This window comes from Mesoplodon mirus, assembly GCF_964341445.2.
Source record: "Mesoplodon mirus genome assembly, chromosome: 7".
Taxonomy (NCBI): Eukaryota; Metazoa; Chordata; class Mammalia; order Artiodactyla; family Ziphiidae; genus Mesoplodon; species Mesoplodon mirus.
This window is the reverse complement of record NC_138983.1, coordinates 129,190,759-129,218,094: the sequence shown is the minus strand read 5'-3', so window position 1 is coordinate 129,218,094 and position 27,336 is coordinate 129,190,759. Positions and strand designations below refer to the sequence as shown.

Below are 27,336 nucleotides of genomic sequence, written 5' to 3'. Positions count from 1 at the left end.
TTCTGATCCTCAGCAAAAGTGTACCCAATAAAACATAATTACTCTGGGAAAGTATATGTGTATTTTACATATTTTTACCTCCAGGAAAGGTAAAAATGAATGAACAAATAAAGGAATGGATAAAGAAGATGTGGTGCATACAGACAATGGAATACTACTCAGCCATAAAAAAGAACAAAATAATGCCACTTGCAGTGACATGGATGCAGCTAGAGATTATCATACTAAGCGAAGTCAGAAAGAGAAAGACACATACCATATGATATCACTTATATGTGGAATCTAAAATATGGCACAAATGAACTTATCTACAAAACAGAAACAGACTTGCAGACATAGAGAACTGACTTGTGGTTGCCAACGGGGGGTGGGATTGACTGGGAGTTTGGGGTTAGTAGATGCAAACTATTAAATTTAGGATGGATAAACAACAAGGTCCTACTGTATAGCACAGGGAACTATATCCAATCTCCTGAGATAAACCATAATGGAAAAGAGTATTAAAAAAGAATATATATATGTGTATAACTGAGTCAGTTTGCTGTACAGCAAAAATTAGCACTACACTGTAAATCAACTATAATTCAATTTAAAATTAAATTAAAAAATAAAGAAAAAGGGGTCTATTGATAAGCTTTTTTCTAAATAACTGCTTTAAAAATAGTAGCGATACACATTCTGAATTTTTAAAAATTAACAACTGAAGATAAGCAAAAAACCTATAACTCCATGTAGATGTAGTTTCACTTTTCATTAGCTAAGCTAAGCATGTAAATAAGTGTTACTAAAAAGCTTTTCTTATCTGAAGCATATTTAGAGCCACAGCCATACCAGGAAGCTTTGGTTGACAGATTTAGAGAGTAGATTAAAAGCCTGAGGATGCACTTTATGGTGTATATTTTTTCAGACCATTTTTTCCATACTATGTAGATACATGATTTTTACACAAAGATTAAATTACTTTTAGATACAGAGCTCTGTAACCTCCCTTTTCACTAAACAGCTCATGAAAAGCTTTCTATATCCATAAACATATACATATACAATGATTTTTAAAGTCTGTAGAGTATTCCATTAACAAGCTTTTGCAGCTGAACTCATGAATGACAGCAATCTCTCCCATAAAAACACATTAAAGACATTGTCCAAGTCAACATACTTAGGCTAGACAGTCTCATTCTGTATGGCACTTCTACCTTCACTTATCATAAAGTACATATACCTGCAATTCTATCTCAGTTACCTCCTTGAGCATTATGTAATATACCTAAGTGGATGCCTTCTTGGGATGAAAAGTAAGAAAAATTAATTAATTCTAATAACCTTTCAGAACTCTTCTGTAGAATTATAGTTTACTAATTCACAAATTGATTCTGAGTATGCCAAGTGCAAAACTTGAGTGTAGCTGATAAGTCCATTATCGTAACATACCACACCACCATGATTTCACACCCTACTATGAACCACCCTATTTCTCAGTCTCCTTCTCAACTGTATACTAAACTATATCCAAGTGAAATAATGTAGCACATCAACTTTTCTTGGTAGATTTTTTTTTAATTAAAAAAAATTTTTTTTAAAAATCCAACATTGCCAAATGAAATGTGAATTCAGACTCCTGGTTAGTCCTTGAATTGGGCTATTAGTAGGGCACTGTTACCCTCTTCACTTATCACAGCACTATGCTTCTCCTTAAAAGTACCACAGGTATTAAAATATCTAATCCAAATTCTTTATTTCATTATATTAGTGGCACCAAAATACCTAAAACTGTGACTCTACGTTATCAGTGAGTACAGCCCCAGAGCTGTCTGTATTTTCTACTAAAGAACTATGCTGCACACAAGGCACATTTGATGTTGGACAAAAGACCAAGGTTTCTCATCTACAACTGCAAATTAGCAAACAGGACTGATTCCCACGCTAGTAGTCTATTCTACGTAGCACTCAAAATTTCTGATCCAAATGCACTAGCCCAAGAATTTTATTATTTTGATGAGAAAGTATCTGAGAGGAAAAAAATTTAAGAAAATACTGCTATTTAGATGTAAGTACCTCTTTGTGTGAAAATATTTCTAAGAACTTCTTTCTTAATTCCTGTAGCTTCTAACTGTCCAGAAATGTTGGCTTACACCAACTGTCTATATCCCTACGAAATTAGGCATTTTAGAATGCAGAAAAGCACTTTCCACCAACTTCCAGCAATCACAAGAACAACATAAAAACTTTAATATTCACCACACCCCTTACTTCAATAAATTCCAAGGAGAGTCCGCCCTTATCCCCCTTCCCAACCCCTTCCCAAACAAGTCTGCATCCATCCCTACCTCTCTATGTGGCCCAGATTCAATTTGGGAAAATCTCAAGGCTTTTATGTTGCACTTACTCAAAATTCAGGAGTAGAAACATTTACTCTTGAATCGATGCTCCCCAAAAGCCGAGTGTCCCCAAACTGAGATTAACAATCATTTGAAAGACTAGTAATTTTCCACAACCATCTTCTGAAACAGACAAACTGACACTTATCTCTATTTACAGGACGTGAAACTGAGGTGACTTGCTCAGGTTTCCGTGGCCCAACCAGCAGGCTAAGTCATACTTTATGTATCCCTAATCTGTTGAGCCATGCTGTCTTCACTAAAGAAAAAAAAAAAAAAATTCACGTCAACAGTATGTAGCATCATGCACAAATCATAGAAACACAACTTATTAAAATTTATGAAAATCATTACAGCCAAAATACCTCTTGTAACCATGTCAAAGTAACTGAACCACAAAACTAAGCAGCAGTACTGATTGGTCTAGTCACCAAAGGGGGAGAAATATTCTCAACTTCCCTTTCCTGCCAAAAAGCAATAAATATTAGTTTCCTGAATGGATTGGTTTTCATCAGGAGAAAATTGTATACACATGCTATCTTTCAGCTGTGAATACACAAGTTTAAGGTCAATCTCTTCTATGAACTCAGCTGTTTATAGAACAGATTACCCCATCATCTCTACTTGTGAGTAACCACAGAGGCTATCAAGTTAAAGCAAGGCCTCATTAGGAACGGACTGCTAGTTCATCACCCTGCAGCCTTCTAGAGTTTACAGACCATTCTGGCTCACAGCGAAGAATTGCCAGAAGGTAAACATCAGCCACACAGAGAGGTTGCCAAAGTTTACAGGTTATTAAAAAAATTCACTAGCCCTTTCCATATTTCGTGCTATAGTCGTATTATTGCCCTATGGTGATACTGCCTAGTGGTAATAAGTGCTGGTTCTAGAACCAAACTGCCGGGATGTAAATCATGACTGACTCCACCACTCCATTTGACTACAGGGAAGTGACTTTGGTTCCTAAGTCTCCACTGCCTCACTTATAAAAGGGGTAACAGATAGCCCCTACCTCCTAGCTCATAGGGTTGCTGAATGAATGGAGATAACATGGGTAAAACAGGTTTCATTCAGTGCTTGGCACATGGAGAGCACTCACTAAATACTGGCTTACTATTACTCCTACTGCTACTGCTACCTCTGTTACTACTCCCATCACCACCCAGTGAGCATGGCAGCATTAATGTAGGGCTGGGGACTTATTTACAAATTTTGCTAAACAGATTTGATCTAATATTTTTTGGTCCTGGGCCTATGCTAATTAATGCCAATGAATGATTCAGGCAGTAAAATGTCTGACATTTATAATGTCACTCCTCCTTAACTAGAAGATCTTCCCTTCTCCACCTGTCTAAATTTTATGCATACTTCAAGGCCCTACTCAGAATATACTTCGGAGATGAAGCCTTTTCAGATACCTCCTGCCATAATGATCTGTTTCCTTTGAGCTGAGCTCATGGTAAATATTTATTGCCTAAAATATTCAGTGGGCAATTAATCAATCACATATTGGCATGGCTTCTTTTCATTTTTGTCCCATTATTAACTCATGCATAGTGTTGTGATTTTCTTTGTTTGTTTAATATCTTTAGACTGTATAGCTCTTGAGGGTAAGAACCATATCACAGTGATTCTTTCTATCATGAACAGGAACTTTGCACATAATTGGCACTCAATAAATATGCTAATCAGTGAGTTTTCTAATCACTTCTGATTGTGCATATCAAATGCATTTTATAAAGTATGAAAAGCAGGTGTATTAATAAACTCAGCTCAGAGTAGTTACAAACAAAAATGCATCATAGCCACCACTGAATTACTAATTATGTCTACCTCTCCATGGGGATTCCAAAAGTAAGAGATCACATGATAGGGCAATGAATCAGTAACAGAGCCAGAAATACTTGCTTCTGAGCACAAGCTAAATTCTTCTGCAAAAACTACAGCCACAGTAGATTTAATACTGAATATATAACTTTGGTATCTATACTATACTATATGTCTTATACGCAAGAGTTAGTAATTTCTGCCATACTTCAGACCAATAGGCACAGTGTAGTAACTAAAGAGGAATATATGCACATTGCTGGTGAGACTGTAAAATGGTGCAGCTACTGTAGGAAACAGTGTGACAGTGCCTCAAAAGATTAAACATGGATTTACCATATGATCCAGAAATCCCACTTCTAGGTATATACCAAAAGAACTGAAAGCAGGGACTTGAATAGCTATTTGTACACCAATATTCATAGCAGCATTATTCACAATAGCCAAAGGATGGAAACAATCCAAATACCCATAGGCAGATGAATGGATAGGCAAAATGTAGTATGTACATACAATGGAATATTACTCAGCTTTGAAAAGTCAATTCTGACATGCTACAACATGGATGAGCCTTGAAGACATAACACTAAGTGAAGTATGCCAAACACAAAAGGACAAATCCTATGCGATTCCACTTATATGCAGCATCCAGAGTAGCCACATTCACAGAGACAGAAAGTAGAATGATAGTTGCCAGGGGCTGGGGAGAGTGGGGAATAGGGAGTTATTGATTAATGGGTACAGAGTTTCAGTTTGGGGACAAAAAAGGTCTAGAGATGGACAGTGGTGATGGTGGTACAACAATGTGAATGTACTTAATGCCACTGATATGTACATTTACAATTGGTTAAACTGGGGGCTTCCCTGATGGCGCAGTGGTTGAGAGTCCGCCTGCCAATGCAGGGGACATGGGCTCGTGCCCCGGTCCGGGAAGATCCCACATGCCACGGAGCGGCTGGGCCCGTGAGCCATGGCCGCTGAGCCTGCGCGTCCGGAGCCTGTGCTCCGCAGCGGGAGAGGCCACAACAGTGAGAGGCCCACGTACGGCAAAAAAAAAAAAAAAAAATTGGTTAAAATTGTACATGTTATATATATTTTACCACAATAAAAATACTTCAAAAAATAGGGAATAAATAAAATATGTTATACTAAAAAAAAAAAGATAAATACAGGTCAAGTCCAAAATGTCTGATTCTTACTCCCTCAGCACAGTTATCAAATTAATGCCAACAATTCACTTAAGGATCTTAAACAGTAAGTGAGGGATAAATTAGCCAAGTCTCAATAAATGCATTTTGTAGGAGATATGATTTATAATGTATAAATCTTACATTTTTTTTGGATTCCTTTACTGGTGTTCACATGGAAAAATGTCACTAATGGATGAGGGATTAATAGAGTTAACATTTAAACTACGATCTCCAAAGGGATTTGCCTTTATAAAATGTATGCCTTAAGTTACTAATAGTACCTATGAGAAAATATGATCCTCATATAAGTCACAACAATAAGGGTTTAATAATCTAGATCTGTTTCCAACATTTTAAGAATCATGATTCTTTCCTAAAATTCTTTTTTCATTTACCTATAACTAAATAACAATACCATGTTATAAATATAATAAAAATATTCTCAAAAATGAACTACCTTCATTGAGATAATGGCACCCGTCAACCAGAACTTAGTATTTGAGAGATTCATTGCATTAAATCATTATTTTAAAATAAAATGTTATAAATATATGTCTAAGCATAAGAGGGAAGGGAGGGTGTTAAAGTTCCTGAAAAACTGCCTCCCCAGACTTCATAATACAGTTGAGCCTCATTATTAGCAAATTCTTTATCTGCAAATTCACCTACTCGAATTAATTTGTAACCCCAAAATCAATACTTGCAACATTTTCACAGTCATTTGCAGATACTTGCAGAGTAAGAAAAAATGTGAGTCACCTGACAGACGTGTACATTTCCAGCTGAGACAGAACAAGGTGTCGCTCTGCCTTCTTGTTTCAGCTCTCATACTGTAAACAAGTGTCCTTTTCACGGTCTATTCAGTGCCAGGTTTTTCATATTTTTGTGCTTTTTTGTTGATTTTACTATTGAAAAAGGCCCCTCAGTGCGATGCTGTGTCCCTAAGCACAGGAAGGTTGTGATGTGCCTTATGGAGAAAATAGGTGTTAGATGAGATTTATTCTATCTAACTATAGTGCTGTTCACTATGAATCCAAAGTTAATGAGTCAACAATATATATTGAATAAGGTGTCTTTAAACAGAAACACATATAAAACAAAGTCAGTGTATATATGTCCATGCCACTCTCTCACTTCGTCCCAGCTTACACTTCCCCCTCCCCATGTCCTCAAGTCCATTCTCCAGGTCTGCATCTTTATTCCTGTCCTGCCCCTAGGTTCTTCAGAATCATTTTACATATATACACTACCAAATGTAAAATAGCTAGCTAGTGGGAAGCAGCCGCATAGCACAGGGAGATCAGCTCAGTGCTTTGTGTCCACCTAGAGGGGTAGGATAGGGAGAGTGGGAGGGAGATGCAAGAGGGAGGAGATATGGGGATGTATGTATACGTATAGCTGATTCACTTTGTTATACAGCAGAAACTAACACACCATTGTAAAGCAATTATACTCCAATAAAGATGTTTTTTTAAAAAAAAACAAAAAACAGAGTCAGGTATTGATCCCTTGACGAAAATGTTGTGTGCAAAGGCTGGCAGGACCCTAACCCTACATTTCCCCTGGGAGCAATGGTTCCATATTCACTAATTTGGTGTTCACGGCAACTTTACGTAAGTACCATGAATAACAAGAATCAACTGTACTTTGTAAAGAAAACTCTGGAGGAAAAAAAATAGATCAGTGGAATTGAAAAGAGAGCCCAGAAACAGGCCTATGTAAATGTAGCTGCAAGCATCATAGACATCAGTAAGAAAAGGTTAAACTACACAAGAACTGTCCCAGGACAAGTGAACATAAATCTGGGAAAAATGAAAGGGAATCCTCATCTCACAACACAGAAAAATTCAATCCAGCTAAAATGTGGAAAGCAAACTTTATTCCTATGAGAAGAAAATAGTTACTTTTTAAAATAGGAAAAGAGCTCTAAGATCTTGATTTAGGGAACTATTTCATAAGCAAAATGCAAAAAGGAACCATAAAGGAGAAGTCAAATGAAAAACTTTTGATCATCAAAAGACTTTAAACACAGAAAAAGACAAGCCAAAAACTGGAAGATACTTGCAACACATGTAACTAACATGGGGAACTCCTAAAACCAATAAGAAAAAGGCAAACAACTCAACAGAAAAATGGAAAAGACATGAACAAGTATTTAACAGAAGATAAAATTCAAAAGACTGATAAATATATGTAAAAGATGTTCAAGTTCAATAATATTCAGAAACAGAAATTAAAATCTCAACAAACTACCATTTTATATAAATTAGCAAAACTTAAAAATTCTGACAATACCAAGTGCTAGAGAAAATGTGGAAGAATAGGAACTCTTCTATTGCTAGTGAGAGTACAAATACCTTGGAAAACCATTCATCACTGTCTAGTGAAGTTGAAGATGCACATTCCCTGTGACCCAGAAATTCTCCTTCTCAATGTAAACTCTACAGGAACTTGTAATGTGCACCACGAGAAAAGTACAAGAATGTCCACAACAACGGTATTGTTTGAAATTACAAAAATCCTGACAAAAAAATGCCCTTACGTGCAAGAATAGGCAATTGGATACGTTGCATTATATTCATAAAATGAAATGTTTCCACAGCAACAACACATAATACTTGATCATTTGCTATGACTGCTTCCTTATCAACGTGAATGACTTTTAAAAACACCGTTAAATGGATAAAATAATCACAAGAATATATACAGCACAATCCCACTTAAACAAAATCAAAAAAATAGAAAATTAATCATCGTACTGTTTAGCGTTACATACATAGGTGATAATTGTAAAGAAAAGTCAGAGAATAATAAACACAAAATTCAGAACGGTGGTACCCTTGGAGGGTGGGGGTGTATCATCGGGGAGAGGCACACAGGAGGCAAAAGCAGAATTCTTAATTCCCTCCTCAAACCTGCTTCCTCCTCCACCAAGCCCCCAGCTCCAGAGTTACATTTGATTTTTCTCCTCCTCTCACATCCCCGTAATTAACCAACCTCTAAAACACCCCAATTCTGCCCAATTCTTGCCATTTCCTCTACTTTTCTCTGGGTTAAGCCTCCACGAACCTCTCACTAGGGCTGTTGCAATAGCTTCCTCCCGGGTCACTCATGACCGTATAATTCATTCTCCAAGATCATCTAAGTGATCATTTCAAAATCTAAGTCAAATCATGTCCTTTAAACTGTCCAAAAGCTTCCCTTCACACTCAGAATAAAATCCAAATCTTTATCATAGTCTTCAGGGCTTCATTCTATCTGTTCTGTGCTTACTTCTCTGACCTTACCTCCTCCCACCCTTTTCTTAGCCCACTAGGTTTCAGCCAGCATGGCTTTCTACTTCTCAAACCTGCCAAGCTGATTCCCCCTCTTAAGGCTTTTACAGGAATGCCCTTTTCCTGGCTCTTGGCTTAGCTGGCTTCATCTCAGCATTTAAGCCTCAAATAAATGTAAGCACAAATGTTCCCTTCTCAATGAAGCCGCCTCTAACCAGCCCATTAAAAATGGCACCACTGCCACCAGCAATCACTTATCACTTCATCCTCTTTCATTCTTGACAGCACTTATCCCGATCTATTAGTTTAGTGATAAACTCCACCCAGAACCAAAGTCCCACAAAGGCAGGGATCTGTCAGTCCAGTTCAGTGTGGTACGGAGCAGTGTCAGGCGCATGGCAACAAATATGTGTTGGGTGAACAAAAAAGTGAATTTTTACTTTGAATAAATATGAAGTAGTATTTTCTGACAGTGACATGAAAATCACAAAAACCAGTGAGAGGTATTACAGATGGAAAGAAACTTTGAAAATCACTGGAAGAGCATTCATCTAAGAGGAATTTTAGTTGAAGCCTTTTCTCAACAGTACTAGTAATAGATCACACTCCTAAGGACCATTAACGAATGATTAGTGAAAGTTTCACATAGCCAGAGTCCTGAGTTATGGAGGCGTGGCATCTGTTTAACTCTCCTAATTCGACCTGAGTTCAGTTATGAATCTGCACTGAAATTTGAGCAAGTTATTTACCTCTCTAGGCCTGCTCTCTCATTTGTAAAATGAAACTATTAATAGCTATTTCATAGAGTCATTGTGAAGTTTAAATGAAAAAAAAAAAGTTTTTAAAGCATCTAGCTGCACCTGGCCTAGCAAGTGGTCAATAAATTGTAGTTATTATTATGAAAACTGAGTAGGAAAGTCCAGAAAAATGGGAGAGCTTATGAGTCAAATAACCCCCAGGCACCTTCTGCTTCTAGCAGAGGTAGACTAATTATATACAATGTACTGGGACCATAGGCCAGGACTAAATCCTTTTCCCTCCAAAAAGAAGACCAACGTACACAAGGGTAATACGTAAGTATGGACAAAGCAGTTTGAGAACACCAAGGGAGTGACTCTCTTCAAGAAGGTCAGCCACACATAAACCTGAGTCTTAAAAGAGGTCACAGGAATTCCTAGATGAAAAATAAGGGGGAAAGGCACAAATAAGTGAAAGTGAGAAATGCAGTGGGGCTGGTGTGGAGTGTGAGGGAGAAGGGCTGGAAGCTGAAGATGGGCCTGCAGGACCAGAGGGCAAGAGGCTAAGGTCCTCTGTTTACAAGTCTGCATTTATCCTTCAGGGAGATGAAGGCGGGTGGGGGAAAGTCTAACATGTTAATTTGGTACCAATCCTTCAAAAGAAGGCAAAACACATCTTTATGAATTTAAACCTAAACACCATATAGGTCCACCAACTGTTATGTCTAAAATGGAAAATAAATGTTAAGCCTAAATTCTTGAAAACACGAGCAAGTTGCTTAACAATGACTGACACAATCTATTCTCAAGTTTCATTACTTTGATGAGGCTCGTTATCATGAGCATCATGACAAAAGCAGATAATAACTATTGAGTTCACTATTTACCTTGTAGTATGTTGTTTTTTATGTGATATCATTCAATTCTCACAACACCTTTATAAAAGGTACTATTATTAACCCCATTTTACACATCGGAAAACTAAAGCAAAGAGAGGCTAGTCAGATGGCTAGTGAGTGAAAGAAGATTCAAATCTAGGCCGCCAGACTCCAAAGCCCTCAAATTAAACCAATATGCTGAACTGAAACTGCTCAGTTCATTTACATCATTTGCTAAAAAATTGTATGTGTACCTACTGTATTTTAAAGCATCATGCTAGGTCAGCAATTCTCAAGTTTCACTGTACATTAGAATCACCTGGGCAGATTCCTAGATTCTGATTCGGTAAGTCTAGAGCAGAATTTCCAGAGATCTGCAATTTTAACCATTAGTTCAATCAATTCTGATTCACTTGGTCCATGAACTATCCTGTGATAAAACATGTACTAGGTGTCCTAGAGATCTGAGTATATTTGAGCCTCTGTCTCCATGAGTCTACAATCTAAAAGAGACAGAAACAAGATACACAAACAGTAAATACAAAGCAATACAGGAAAAGTAGTATAAACAAAACGGCAAGAGAGACTTCAAGGAAGAAGGATCATCTGTAATGAAATGAAGATGAGTAGGACTTCATGAAGAAAGGGAACATGTTTCCTACAGACTTTCAGGAATAATGTTACATACAAAGGAAGGTACGACGAGTAGACAGCTTGGCAGGAACAGAGGATCTGCGTTTAGGAATGGAAAAATAATGTCAGTAAAAAGCAGAGGCTGTACAATGCCCTCAATGTCAAACTAAACACTATGGGCTTTATTCAGTGCTGGCACTGGGAAACTGCTAATGGTTTTTGAGGAGGGAAATTATAAATTACAGCTATATTCTTTGGAAGAGTACTCTGATGAAGCTATGCAAGATCAAGCAGATCGAGAACGGGAATAGTTAGGCTGTTAGCATTCCAATCCCAAAGAAATAAAAGCTAGAACACAGTAGTGGCAAAGAAAAAGGGAAGAACAGTACCTCTTAACAAGGAACTGCATGCAGGGCAAAGGCAACAATCACAGCTAAATGATTTCTTCACCTCTTAAGTCCAAATTGTATTACTATCAGTTTCATATGACTCTTTACAACTTTTTCTATACAGCCAACTAGGCCCAAAATATACAGAGTTCACTTATTTAAAACACAGCCCATGACTAAGATGTCAGCTAAAAGGTCTCTGAGAAGCCAAAATACACGTCACATAGTTGATACACTAAAAAAAAAAGTATTTATATATATATTATATTTAACATATATTATATATAAATGAAAGAACATTATTCAGAGCTATATAATCTCATTCTACGCAAAGTTCTAACAAAGGTAAGCATCTAATTTCCAAACCCACAGCAGTTTGGAAGCAAATATTAGAAGGGGAAAAGAGCCTGCTATAAGTGGAAATACTTAAGGTTTGAGATTCAAGAGAAGAAATGAAAACTATAAAAAAGCACACACAATCACTCAGGATAAATTCTCCACAACTGTTTATTGACAGGTACACATGATTCCCAGAAAAATGAAATTAATGAGAATCTTCCTTAATGTCCCAAACACCTACCACAAAAAGAAAACTTTTAAACATTCTTTTTTTTTTTTTTTTTTTTTTTTTTTTTCTTTTTGCGGTATGCGGGCCTCTCACTGTTGTGGCCTCTCCCGTTGCGGAGCACAGGCTCCGGACGCGCAGGCCCAGCGGCCATGGCTCACGGGCCCAGCCGCTCCGCGGCATGTGGGATCCTCCCAGACCGGGGCACGAACCCGTATCCCCTGCATCGGCAGGCGGACTCTCAACCACTGCGCCACCAGGGAGGCCCTAAACATTCTTTAAAGCTAAATATTTTAAAACAAATATTTACCTGATTGGAAGGGAATTTTTAAAGGACGGCTGATACATGCCAGCATAGCCCCTCTCATCAGTAACCAAGACATAGTCAATAGGTAAGAAAGATATATTTTATAATACACAAAGTTTGAAGATAATAAGAGTGCTTTCATAAGGCATCTAATCAAGAATGTGGCCCCACTGGTAAACTTTAATTTGGGCAATACTTTCCTGATGCCTGTGCCTTTGAATTCCATGTTCCAAATAATACAAAGGCATCCTCAACAAAAATTAAAACTATTAAACTGGTCTTAAATACACCCTATAAATGTACCTACTGAAATCAGGCAACATCATTTGACACTCAACGCCCTGTAACAATAGGCTGTGTGACAACTTTTAAAAGGACTTTAAACATGGCAACACATGAAGGCCTCTCACTTTGTTCACCAACACTCATTAAAATTTATTATAATACTACTCATACAAGGACCTCACCTATTTTATAAACAGATGAAAACGCCATTTTTATGGGGGGAATTAAGATGTTAACTGACTCAAAGTTATACTTAAGCTTATGATTAAGTTACTAAAGCCATGAACCTGTGCCTTTAATCATGCAGAAAAAGTATACCATACATTAATTATTGGAGTAAGGAGGTACGGGTTTCAGCTTGAGATTTTTTAAACAGCAGAAAAGCAAAATTAGTGTATTAACACTGTAAGATTAAAATAAAATTACCTTAAAGATGCTGAAGGGATGAATCAACTATATGGAACTAGGCCTCTCATATTTCTCAGACCCAGCAAAGGATAGAGAAAATTAAAGCACACACTTATTTCAAAAATTTCACAAATGATCAGGCAACATTAAGCTATCAAAGATTAAGATTATGGTACAATTTGCTACACCTTATAAATACGTAAACAAATGAAGCAGTCAACCGCACCAGGTGGGCTCCACTCTACCTCCCCACCTCCCCATCCGTCTCCTTATAATCATCCTTGTTCTCTAGAAACATACATGAAGACACTAATTGAAGCCAAAGAAATGTGCCTTGGCGAGAGTGTCTGTCAAACTGCAACTTGTGACCCATATATCAAGTTAGTGGATTTAGTCAGCATTTTTTAATGGAAAAGAATGAAATATAATAGAAATTATCAGTATGCATCATTAGTGACAAGGGTAAACACTGCTTTGTGAAACTTTTCATTCCTATGTCGGTATGTACTAGATCATGATGTAAAATGTACTTCTAACTATGGAGCAAAGTTTGAAAGCTCCTACCCTAGAGATTTAGGTCAAATGCCTCAGGACTCAAAGGCTGAATGTCTTCATTAGTCCTCCGAACCTACACATAATCTCTAAGCTCAAGATGGACTCGTGGAAACCAATTTAAGAGCTCCAGGGCAGCATAAGAAGAATGGGGACACGCCTCAACTAAACCTGTATCTGGACCTGAAAGAACTGCTGACTTCCCCAAACAACAGACCTAGGCGGTGCCTACAAGCTTCTGGTAGCTTAGCAACCTTCAGAGTAGAGCTCCTCCTCCCTCCACTGACTATAAACAGTTCTAGTCTTCCAACCAACTTTCCTGAACTACAACTTCTAGAATCACTGGACCCCAAGAGAAGACAGTATTAAACCTCCTTCTCGCTTCACCAATTCCCAGTATGTCTTCCTAGAAGAGGACCTTGAACTCTGTACTCCCCATTCTCAGCGGAGAATGAAGCTCCTCACAGATTCTTACCCTCCCCCTTTCCCAGATCCCAGGACGGGGTACCCTCCTCCCAGGCCCCAGCCTTCTCCAATAGCCTCACTGTCAGTTAATTGTCTTGGGGGCAAAATGATTCTCCCAAAAGTCCTTATTAAACTACCGCATCCTTCTACCAGCCCCCGGAAGGAGCAGGCCTAGAGTCCCAAGAGCCTGGGAACGCCAGTCCGCTCCTTGCCCCACCAAACCTCCCTCGGGAAACGTCCTTTATTTTATTTTTGATTTTTTTTTTTTTTGATTCAGTGGTTCAGAGGCAAGTTTCCTATTTCCCCAGCAGCCCCAGAGTCGTCTCCATCTCCTACCAGCCAGGGGGCATCTCCTCATCCCCCACGCCCCCGGGGCACAGTGATTAGTCCGGATTCTCAGGAATTCGGACAGGGTCCCCCAGACGCCCTCCTCCAACCCGGGCCCCGACTCCCTCTCCCAGCCCAGGCCCTCCCCGCGCCGCCTCAGCCCAGGCCCGGCCCCATCTTCCCTCCGGACCGGGCAGATGTCCCATCCTCCCCTTCGCCCAGGCAGGCCTCGTCCCGCTCCGACTTCTTCCCGCTGTTTCCTCGCACGGCACCCCGGCTCCGGAGGGGAGCCCCTCGGGCCTCGAGCACCCGGCGGAGCCGGCAGGCCCGGGCTCCACTCACCCCTCAGCCCGGGAGGCGGGGGAGCTGCTGCGGCGGCTCCTCGGGCTGCGCCTCTCCTCCCCACTCCCGGCCGCCGCCGTGGCCGCCGCTCAGCCTCCGGCCTGCTCCCGGCCGGCTGGAGACCGGATCCGCTTCACCTCGTCCCCAACTCCGGCCGCCGGAGCCCAGTGTCCTGCATTGACCCGGAAGCAGCTTTCCCGGCCCAACAACAACACGTGACCCCGTCGCACGTGTCACGTCCGCTGCGTGAATGGGAGGGGGCGCCTGAGGAGCGGGTCCTCCCCGACCGAGCTGGGGTTGCCATGGCGACGGGGATGTCTGTGCCGGCCTGGTCGACCCTAGAAACACACCTCATGTGCTCTTTCTCTTGCCCGTCATGAGGGGACACCCTGGGTGCAAAGGAGGAGTACAAATTGTCACATCAGAGTGGAATAGGGGCAGGTCAGAGCAGAGCCTGGGCCTCTGCGAGGGTGCCGTCTTACAGAAAAGGAACATTAAGTTGAACCTTCCATACTTACTTAGGATTTTGTCCTGATTCTGTCACTAGTTTGCCGTGTGACCCTGGTCAATTCACTTCCTGTCTCTGTCTTCAGTGTCCTCAATAGCGAGCTCTAGGCTGTAATCTAATACAATCCCAAGATGCTTTTGTGTAAGGATGTGGTAGCGCTCTGGCCTTTATTCTGTGTCCTCTTCACAGGGCCTGTGGCATCCTGAGCCTTCGGTGCTCCAACACCTATGTAGTAATAGCGTCTTCCCCTTATTGAGCCCCTTCCAGATAACAGGCACTGTACATATGCTACTTCTAATTTTTACTACCTTCCCAAAGTAGGTTTTTATAGAATTAAAAACTGAACTTCATAGAGGTTAAGTGATCTACCCAAGACCATTAGTAAAAATGACCAGGCTGAGATTGGAATTCAGGTCAATCTGGCACGAAAGTCAAGTCCATGCAATAGCTCCAGCTCCAGCTGGAGCTCCAGCTCCATACATGTTGTTGCTCCAGCTCCATACATGTTATGTCTTACTGTTTAGCTGTGATTGCTTAGGTACTTCTTTGACCATTTCTTTTGCAGGAATGTACATGAAATAGGGATGATGCTGGCTGATCCTGAAGAGAATTCAGCCTTATACGGATATTTTAGCTGAAGAGCTAGGAGTTGACAAGGTCTACGTGCATAAGTTGTGTGTGCTTTCGTGTGGTGTGTGTCAGGGAGCAGGTGAGGGGTTGTGATGTGCATGCACGTGTACTTATTGATTCATAGAGTGGGGAAGACAAAATTCTTTATAAGGGACTCAGTGGCAGTTCCTGGGGACTTCTCTTATTGTATTTTGATTTGTCCCATTGGTAGGGCTTAGGGGAATTCGGAAAAAAAAAAAAAAAGCCTGAAAGAGATGATTAAAGAAACTGTTCTGGGGCTTCCCTGGTGGTGCAGTGGTTGAGAGTCCGCCTGCCGATGCAGGGGACACGGGTTCGTGCCCTGGTCCGGGAAGATCCCACATGCTGCAGAGCGTCTGGGCCCGTGAGCCATGGCCGCTGAGCCTGCGCGTCCAGAGCCTGTGCTCCGCAACGGGAGAGGCCACAACAGTGAGAGGCCCGCATACCGCAAAAAAAAAAAAAAGAAAAAAGAAAAGAAACTGTTCTGAGGATCACAGGGAGGGTGAGCCAAGCAGTGGGGCTTAGGTTGCTGAGGTGGGGGCCTCCCTCCTTCTTCAGAGGACAGAGCATCTTTCTGACACCTTAGGATGGATGGCTTTGGAAGCATCAGGATTGTTGGCATAACCAACATCTAAAGTCGCCTCAGTGGCAAGGATCATGAGAAGAGCTGAGTGGACTATGCCCAGAGGAAGAAGAGTGAGGTGGATGCTGCATGGATACTTTACTGATAGACTTACCTGTGAGCTCAGGTACCCTTGGGGACACCCAGAAATACATAGGAAGTTAGATGTCCTGTGAGCAACTGTGAGCAACTAGGAAAAAAGGCAAGAAATGTGGGTCATTACTGTTAAGAAATTCTGTGTACAATGTATATAACTACATATATGAGTAATGTATATGATTGGGCGTGATTAGTTACAGTCAGCCCTCCGTACCCCTGGGGTTCCATATCCATGGGTTAACCAATCGCAGGTAGAGAATATTCAGAAAAAAAGAAAATTCCAGAAAGTTCCAAAAAGCAAAACTTGAATTTGTTGTGCACAGGCAACTATTTACATGGCACTATTTACAAAGCGCTTATACTATATTAGGTAATATAAGTAATCTAGAGATGATTTAAAGTATACTGGAGGATGTGTGTGGGTTATTTGCAAATACTACACCATTTTATATAAGGGACTCCAGCATCTGTGGATTTTGGTGTCTGCAAAGGTCCTGGAACAATCCCCCACAGATATCGAGAGATGACTGTGTATGCTTCCACGTTTCTTTGAGATATCCTTGACTTACTTTTCTTTCATTCCCTTCTCTCTCCTTATGGTGCAAACTCCTAAAGACAATATCAGTGTCTCTACCTATCCCTGGTCTATCTCCACAAGATAGGCAGAATTATCTTTCTAAAACTCATGTGTGATCGTGTTCTTCCCTATCTGCTCTTATTCTGTACCGCCCTGTTCAATCTGGTAGGCACTAGCCGTATGTGGTTATTTAAATTTAAATGAATTAAAATTGCATTTCCTGAGTCACATAACACTAGCCACATTTCAGGTGCTCAGTAGCCATATGTGACTAGGACTATCATATTGGACACAGCCAATATAGACTATTTTCATCATCACAGAAAGTTCTCTTGGGCAGTGCTGCTCTATACTCTCAAGCCCTCATGTGTAAGTTCTTTGGGAATTTGCTTCGCTGAACCCTTTGCTTGAAACATTATTCTTCCACCTCCTTGAGACTGAAAATTATATATAATTTCTTATTTTCTTGTCTCCTTGACTAGCACATAAGCCTTAATGAAGGCAGGAGCTAGATCCATCTTGTTCACAGTTGATTCCCTATTATCCCTAAAGGACCGTTATAGACAAGGAGACAGTTGATAGGGAAGTAAAATGAGAGGAAGTAACAGAAAGGCAAATTTCTGGTCATTTTAATAGAAATTGTTGGTAATTTAATTGTTTTGACCTACAAACAGCAACTTCATTTAGTTCAAGCTAATAACAAGGAAGAACTTCTGAAGAATTGGAGTGCTTTAGTCGTTCTAATGAGTTCACCGTTACTGGGATAGGTTAAGCAAAGGGGAAATCTGTTAGAATGGTGTATAAGTAATTCCTGGATCAGTTGGACTAGTTAAGTAGTCAACTAGTCCAATTCTAAGATTCTAAGTCTATGGTCCTCCAACCAGCTCTTTAATTCAGGGCTGAGTATGCTAAAACAATAATCATAGCTACTTTCTGAGTTTTTATTATGTGCCAAACATGCTCGAGATATTTCACATAGATTATTTCCTTTAATCCTCACAAAGATTATTTTTAAAATTTTATTTATTTATTTATTTTTGCCTGCATTTGGTCTTCGTTGCTGCGTGCGGGCTTTTTCTCTAGTTGTGGCGAGCGGGGGCTACTCTTCGTTGCAGGGCGCAGGCTTCTCATTGTGTTGGCTTCTCTTGTTGTGGAGCATGAGCTCAAGGCACGTGGGCTTCAGGAGTTGTGGCTCACAGGCTCAGTAGTTGTGGTGCGCAGGCTCAGTAGTTGTGGCTCACGGGCTCTAGAGCTCAAGCTCAGTAGTTGTGGTGCATGGGCTTAGTTGCTCCGTGGCATGTGGGATCTTCCCGGACCAGGGCTTGAACCTGTGTCCCCTGCGTTGGCAGGCAGATTCATAACCAGTGCGCCACCCGGGAAGTCCATTACAATGATTTTTGTGAAGTACATTTGGTGCCATCAGATTTGCCAAGTAAGACTCAGGTTAAGTGATATACCCAGCAACATACAGTTAGTAAATGGCAGAGGCTGCATTCATATTTAGGTCAGACTGACATCAGAATCTGAGTTCATAATAATGGAATATAGTAATGATGGGCTATAGTTCAACAGGAAGTTTCAGTCAGATTTTTGCATGTTCTTCTAATTCAACAAATGGTTATTTTATAATGGATGTATGTCTTTCACCTAGCTAGGTGGTTTGGGGAAAACAAAGATGGATAAGGCATCATCCCTAAAATGTAGTTGGAAAGATAATGCATATGCCAAAATAACAGTGATATAGGACAGTTAAATGTCTATTATTTTAAAAGGGGATTTAGGGAGTCATCTTCTTAGCTGAAGACCTCTCCCAAGTAGGCAAAAGGATAAGGACAGAATTATATGAGAATTCAGTATGAACAGCATGAGTACACAAATGGGAACACAGGGGAAGAGAAAAACAACTGCTTCACTTGAAAGAATAATGGCTGGTTTCGAAATTGAGAGTCTGCAATACTAGTCCTGGTTTTCCCACTAACCAGCCATGTCACTTGATCTCTTTCTGCCTTAGAGCTTTATCTGTCTGATAACCTGAATTGGATAAACAACCATGGTGAATACATATAATATTTTACATGTATATATTTTCAAGAGGAAGTACCATAGTTTCCATGAGATTCCCAGAGAAATCACTACTCAGAAAACTTTTAGGCTACATTATAGGTTTAAATTCTGCAGTTCTCAGATTCTGTATTTTATTTTGGTCAACATTATTGACATATCTGTCAGGAAATGGACTGTCATGCCAAGCTTAGTGACCAAGCAAAAGGCAGAAATATTTTTAGTTTAACCTGGAGACTCATACCTAGAACTATTTAGAAAGCATCAGGATTTTCTTACTGGGCAGAATATGGTCTTAAAAAAACAACTCAATTTGTTCTGCTATATGCATAAATGGATCAGTCATAAGAAGCTTAATTATCAAGGAGGCTTTACATTTATTAAGATCATTTGTAACAAATTGCTGGAAACGTCACTAAACCCTCTTAGTTTTTATATTTCTGTGTGTATAATATACACAGAGAAAACTGTACATACATGAACATTTCAATGAATTATCACAAAGCAAAAACCCATGTAACCACCAGTCTGTCAAGTCATAGAACAAGGTCAGTTTCCCAAAGTCTTCCCCCAGTAACTACACCACCATTCTCCCCAAAGTTAACTACTATTCTTCTAATATTGTAGCTTATTTTTCCATTTTTAAACTATATAAATGAAATCAAATGAGATGACTTCCTTCACTTAACATGGTGAATCTTCCACGTTGTTGCCTATAGCTGAAGTTTATTCATTTTTGTTGTTAAATAGTATTTCATATTATAATCCACCACAATTTATTTATCTATTCCACTATTGAAGGATGTTTGGGTCGTTTCAGGCTTTTGACTATTATGCATAATGCTGCTATGAACATTCTTGTACTAATTTTTAGTGCACATATATACACGTTTCTGTTGGGAATATACTCAGGAGTAAAATTGATGGGTCACAGCTTTAGATCAGCACTGTCTAGTAGAAATATAGTGTAAGTCAAGTCACATATGTAATTTAAAATTATCTAGTAGCCACATTAAAAACTTAAAACATGAATATTAATCATGTACTTTATTACTCCAATATATCCAAAATGTCATTTTAATGTCATCAATATGGAAATTATTAATTAGGTGTTTTACATTCTTTCATATATTGAATCTTCAAAATTCAGTGTGTATTTTACCCTATTACAATTTGTACTATCCACAGCTTAAGTGTTCAGTAACCAAATGTGGTACTAACTATTACTACTGCCTCTTAAGTGTTCAGTAAGCAAATGGGGTACTATTACTACTACCTCTTAAGTGTTCAGTAACCAAATGTGGTACTAACTATTACTACTACCTCTTAAGTGTTCAGTAACTAAATGTGGTACTAACTATTACTACTACCTCTTAAGTGTTCAGTAACTAAATGTGGTACTAACTATTACTACTACCTCTTAAGTGTTCAGTAAGCAAATGTGGTACTATTACTACTACCTCTTAAGTGTTCAGTAAGCAAATGTGGTACTAACTATTACTACTACCTCTTAAGTGTTCAGTAACTAAATGTGGTACTAACTATTACTACTACTTCTTAAGTGCTCAGTAACCAAATGTGGTACTAACTATTACTACTACCTCTTAAGTGCTCAGTAACTAAATGTGGTACTAACTATTACTACTACTTCTTAAGTGCTCAGTAACCAAATGTGGTACTAACTATTACTACTGCCTCTTAAGTGTTCAGTAAGCAAATGGGGTACTATTACTACTACCTCTTAAGTGTTCAGTAACCAAATGTGGTACTAACTATTACTACTACCTCTTAAGTGCTCAGTAACTAAATGTGGTACTAGCTATTACTACTACCTCTTAAGTGTTCAGTAACTAAATGTGGTACTAACTATTACTACTACCTCTTAAGTGTTCAGTAACTAAATGTGGTACTAACTATTACTACTACCTCTTAAGTGTTCAGTAACCAAATGTGGTACTAACTATTACTACTACCTCTTAAGTGTTCAGTAACCAAATGTGGTACTAACTATTACTACTACCTCTTAAGTGTTCAGTAACCAAATGTGGTACTAACTATTACTACTACCTCTTAAGTGTTCAGTAACTAAATGTGGTACTAACTATTACTACTACCTCTTAAGTGTTCAGTAACTAAATGTGGTACTAACTATTACTACTACCTCTTAAGTGTTCAGTAACCAAATGTGGTACTAACTATTACTACTACCTCTTAAGTGTTCAGTAACTAAATGTGGTACTAACTATTACTACTACCTCTTAAGTGTTCAGTAACTAAATGTGGTACTAACTATTACTACTACCTCTTAAGTGTTCAGTAACCAAATGTGGTACTAACTATTACTACTACCTCTTAAGTGTTCAGTAACTAAATGTGGTACTAACTATTACTACTACCTCTTAAGTGTTCAGTAACTAAATGTGGTACTAACTATTACTACTACTTCTTAAGTGCTCAGTAACCAAATGTGGTACTAACTATTACTACTACCTCTTAAGTGTTCAGTAACTAAATGTGGTACTAACTATTACTACTACTTCTTAAGTGTTCAGTAACCAAATGTGGTACTAACTATTACTACTACCTCTTAAGTGTTCAGTAACTAAATGTGGTACTAACTATCACTACTACCTCTTAAGTGTTCAGTAACTAAATGTGGTACTAACTATCACTACTACTTCTTAAGTGCTCAGTAACCAAATGTGGTACTAACTATTACTACTACCTCTTAAGTGCTCAGTAACCAAATGTGGTACTAACTATTACTACTACCTCTTAAGTGCTCAGTAACTAAATGTGGTACTAACTATTACTACTACCTCTTAAGTGTTCAGTAACTAAATGTGGTACTAACTATTACTACTACTTCTTAAGTGCTCAGTAACCAAATGTGGTACTAACTATTACTACTGCCTCTTAAGTGTTCAGTAACCAAATGTGGTACTAACTATTACTACTACCTCTTAAGTGCTCAGTAACTAAATGTGGTACTAACTATTACTACTACCTCTTAAGTGTTCAGTAACTAAATGTGGTACTATTACTACTACCGTATTGGGCAGTGCAACTTTAGATTATACTGCCAAACAGTTTTCCAAAGTGGCTGTGCCAATTTACACTTCTGACAGCAGTGTACGACTTACAATTGTTCCACGTCTTCATCAATACTTGGTATTGTGCGTCTTTTAAATTTTAGTCATTTTGATGGTTGTGTAGTAGTATCTTATTTCGGTTTAATTTGCATTTCCTTAATGATAAGGAGGTTGAGTATCTCTTCCTATGCTTATTGGCCAATTGATATTCTCTTTCATGAAGAGTTTGTGTCCTTTTATTCTACTGAGTTTGTCTTTTTCTTATTGGTCTGATAAAATTTGTTGAAAAGTATTCTCTCTTTTTCAGTGAAGTAAGTCAGAAAGAGAAAAACAAATATTGTATATTAACGCATATATGTGGAACCTAGAAAAATGGTACAGATGAACCAGTTTGCAGGGCAGAAATAGAGACACAGATGTAGAGAACAAACGTATGGACACCAAGGGGGAAAAGTGGCGGGGGTGGTGGTGGTGGTGGGATGAATTGGGAGATTGGGATTGACATATACACACTAATATGTATAAAATAGATAACTAATAAGAACCTGCTGTATAAAAAATAAAATTAAATTTAAAAATTAAAAAAAAAAGTATTCTCTCTTTTTCTATTCCCTGCCAAAATTTGTGTAATATTGGCATCATTTGTTCCTTAGATGATTGTTTGAGTTCTTTGGTAAAGCCATTTTGACCTAGAGTTTTTGTATGAAAAGTTTTCAGATTCAATTTATTTCATAGTTAGGCATTATTCAAATTTTCCTACTCTTCCTTACATCCATTTTAGTAAGTTGTAGTTTTCCAGGAATTTGTTCACTCTGTTTAAGTTTTCAAATGTATTAGCATAAAGTTGTTCATGATATCCTATTATCTTTGTCAGAGCTACAGAACCTATAGTGACATCTCATTTTTATTCTAGGTAATGGTTACTTGTGCCATGTCTTCTTCCTTGATTAATCTCACCAGTTTTGTTGGTCTTCTGAGAAAATCAATTACTGGTTTTGTTGAATCTCTCTGTTATACTTTTCCCTGTTTTATTATTTTCTACTTATTTCTTTATTATTTTCTTCCTTCTGCTCTTATTGGGTATAATGTACTGTTCTTTTTCTAACTTTATTCTTTTCTCTAATACATTTAGAACTACATATTTGCCTCTACATACAGCTTTAGTTGATTGCCATAGTTTTGATATGCAGCATTATCATTCAGTTTTAAATATTTTCTAATTTCTTTAGCCCATTGATATGACAGATTATATTAATTGGTTTTTTAAATTGAGATATAATAACATACAACATTGTGTAAGTGTTAATTTGATACATTTATATATTGCAATATGTTTACCACCATGGTGTTAGCTAACACCGCCATCATCTCACATAATTATCACTTCTTTTTTTGTGGTGAGAACAGTTAAGACTTAGTCTCTTTGCAACTTTAAAGTTTAGAACACAGTATTGTTGACTATAATCACTTTTCTGAGCACTAGATCTCCAGAACATATTCATCTTCTAGTTGCAGGTTTAAGTTCCCTTAAATAACATCTCCTTAATTCTCCCACTCCCCAGCCACTGGTAACCAACATTTTACTCTCTGTTTCTACTACAAGTTTGGCTTTTTCAAACTCCACATATAAGTGATATCATACATTATTTGTCTTTCTCTGTCTGGCTTATCTCATTTAGCGTAACGCCCTCAAGTTTCATCCATGCTGTTGCAAATGCAGGACTTCCTTTTTTTTCATGGCTGAATAATATTGCATTGTGTATATGTACACCACATCTTCTGTATCTATTTATCCATTGACAGACACTTAGGTTGTTTACATATCTTTGCTACTGTGAATAATGCTGCAATGAACATGGGAGTGCAGGTATCTTTTTGATATCCTGTTTTCATTTCCTTTGGCTAAATACCCAGAAATGAGATTGCTGGTTCATATGGTAGTTTGATTTTTAATTTTTTGAGTAATTCCCATACTGTTTTCCATAGTGGCTGAACCAATTTACATTCCCACCAACAGTACACAAGGGTTCCCTTTTCTTCACATCCTCACCAACACTTGTTATCTCTTATCTTCTTGATAATAGTCATTCTAACAAATGTTAGGTGATATCTCATTGTGATTTTGATTTGCATTTTCCTGATGATTAGTGGTGTTGAGTATCTTTCCAGGTACCTGTTGTTCATTTGGATGTCTTCTTTGGAAAAATAGATGTCCGTTGGGAAAAATGCCTATTCAAGTTTTCTGCCAATTTTTAAATCATATTGTTTGATTTTTGGTTATTGATTTGTATGAGTTATTTATAATTTTGAATATTAACCCCTTATTTGATATGTGGTTTGCAAATGTCTTGTCTTAGTCTGTAGGTTGCCTTTTCATTTTGTTCATTGTTTCTTTTGCTGTACAGAAGTTTTTAGTTAATTGTAGTCCCACTTGTTGATTTTTTTATTTTGTTGCTTGTGCTTGTGCTATAACATATAAAAAAATCATTGTCAAGATCAATGTCAAGGAGCCTCTTTCCTATGTTTTCTTCTAGGAGTTTTACAATATCAGGTCTTATGTTTAAGTCTTTAATCCAGTTTGAGTTGATTTTTATGTATGGTGTAAGATAGGGGTCCAATTTCATTTTTCTGTATATCCAGATTACCCAGCACCATTTGTTGAAGAGACTATCCTTTCCCCATTGTATATTCTTGGTTATCTTGTCAAATATTAGTTGGCTATAAGTGCAGGGGTTTACTTCTGGGCTCTCTATTCTGTCCTATTGGTCTGTGTGTCTATTTTTATGCCACTACCATATTGTTGTAATTATTATAGCTTTGTAATATAGTTTGAAATCAGGACCTGTGGTGCCTCCAGCTTTGTTCTTCTTTTTCAGTATTGCTTTGGCTAGTTGGAGGCTACAGATGGCTTGGGGTAGTAGGACATTTTAACAATATTGACTCTTTTGATCCATGAACACAAGATATTTTTACATTTTTTTGTGTGTCTTCCTCAGTTTTTTTATCAAGTCTTGTAGATTTCATTACCTCAAAACAAATCTTAGCAAATTTAAGATTGAAATCATACCAAGTATCTTTTCTAACCACAATTATGTGAAACTAGAAGTCAACGACAAGAGGAAAACTGAAAATTTACAAGCATGTGTAAACTAAACAACATACTCCTAAACATCTAACTAATGGGTCAAAGAAAAAATCAAAAGGAAATTTTAAAATGTCTCAAAATAAATGAAAATAAAAACACAATATACTAAAACCTATAGGATGCTGCAAAAGCAGTTCTTACAGGTAAGTTTGTAGTGATAAATTCATATATTAAGAAAATAGAAAGATTTCAAATAAACATCCTAACCTTATACCTCAAGGAGTTAGCAAAAGAATAACAACTAAGCCCAAGGTTAGCACAAGGAAGGAACTAACAAGGATCAGAGCAGAAATAAGTGAAATAGAGACCAGAAAAACAATAGAAAAGATCAAGAAAACTAAGAACTGATTTTTTTTTAAGATAAACAAAATTGACAAACCTTTAGCTGGTTTGACTAAGAAAAAATGAGTGAAGACACAAACTTCTAAAATCGGAAATGAAAGTGGAGTTATTACAACTGATACCACAGAAATATATAGGATCATAAAAGACTACTATGAACAATTATGTGCCAGCAAATTGGATAAATTTATCTCCCCAAGTGGATAAATTTCTAGAAATATACAACTACCAAGACCAAATCGTGAATAAACAGGATATTTGAACAGACCAAAAGGAAATTGAATCAGAAATCAAAAACTTCTCAACACAAAAAGCCCAGGACCACATGGTTTCACTGTTGAATTTTATCAAACATTTAAAGAATAATTAAGGCCAATTCTTCTCAAATGCTTCCAAAAAATTGAAGAGGAGGGAACACTCCCAAACTCATTTTACAAGACCAGAATTATCCTGATATCAAAGCCAGTTAAGGATACTACAAGAAAAGAAAACTATTGACCAATATCCATGCTGAATATAGATGCAAAAATTCTTAACAAAATATTAACAAACTGAATTCAACAACACATTAAAAGGATCATACACCATGATCAAGTGGAATTTATCACTGGGTTGCAAGGATGGTTCAACTTATGCAAATCAATAAATGTGATACATCACATTAATAGAATGAAAGATAAAAATCACATGATCTTCTCAATAGAGGCAAAAAAAAGCATTTAACAAAATATGACATCTTGCATTATAAAAACCCTCAATAAGTTGGGTATAGAAGGAACATACCTCAGTATAATAAATAAATGTAATAAAATAAATAATATGACATACCCACAGCTAACATCATACTCAACAGTGAAAGGCTGAAAGCTTTTCCTCTGAGATCAGGAATAAGACAAGAGTGCACACTCTCTTATTCAACATAATACTAGAAGTCCTAGCTAGAGCAATCACTCAAAATAAAGGCAACAAAATTGGAAAGGAAAAAGTTAAATTGTCATTATTTGCAGGTGATGTGATCTTATATATAGAAAATCCTAAGACTCAACCAAAAAACTGTTAGAACTAATCAACAAATTCAGTAATGTTGCAAGATATAAAATTGTACAAAAATCAGTTGCATTTCTATACAGTAACAATAAAATATCTGAAAAAGAAATAAAGAAAACTATCCCATTCACAATAGGGTAAAATGCTTAGAAATAAATTTAACCAAGGAAGTGAAACATCCATACAATGGAAACTACATTAATTGATTTTTAAATGTTAAACCAGCCTTGCACTGTGCTTGATTGTGGTGTTTAATTCTTTTTATATATTGTCAGATATGATTTGCTGATATTTTGTTGAAGGTTTTTGCATCTATGTTCATGAGAGATATTGGGATTTTTACTAATCTTTGACTTATGCAAGAAATATAGTGTGAATAGATACGGGAACTTGAGAGAATTTTAGTGAGCATTTTAGGCTTAATAATAGTAGCTAAACATGCAGTGAGCTCTTGCTAGAGCCAGATATTATTCTTAGCTTTTCATGCACTTACTCATTTAGCTTCTAAAGATAAATTTTATGCAAACTCAAGTCATTTTTCTCCAGTAAGGATTAATCATTTAAAAGGGGAATCTCTAAAATTGACATACTTCTACGCCTGTAGTTTGCTGATAACACTCAGTAACTAGCTCAAGAG

General features: G+C 37.8%; 1 protein-coding gene across 4 annotated transcripts in view; it reads right to left on the bottom strand.

Annotated features, from left to right (window-relative positions):
* The window catches only part of TBCEL (tubulin folding cofactor E like), a 72,840-nt gene extending 58,085 nt beyond the window's left edge, over positions 1-14,755 (bottom strand). For 2 of the 4 annotated variants that reach the window (XM_082628506.1, XM_082628504.1), the window contains exon 1: positions 14,559-14,755. The gene's annotated coding sequence lies outside the window, so the exon portion shown is untranslated. Of the gene's footprint in view, positions 1-2,386; positions 2,638-6,154; positions 6,332-14,558 lie in introns of those variants that run through there. The other 2 variants (XM_082628505.1, XM_082628507.1) reach the window with 2 other exon arrangements.
* Positions 14,756-27,336: the final 12,581 nt, after the last annotated feature.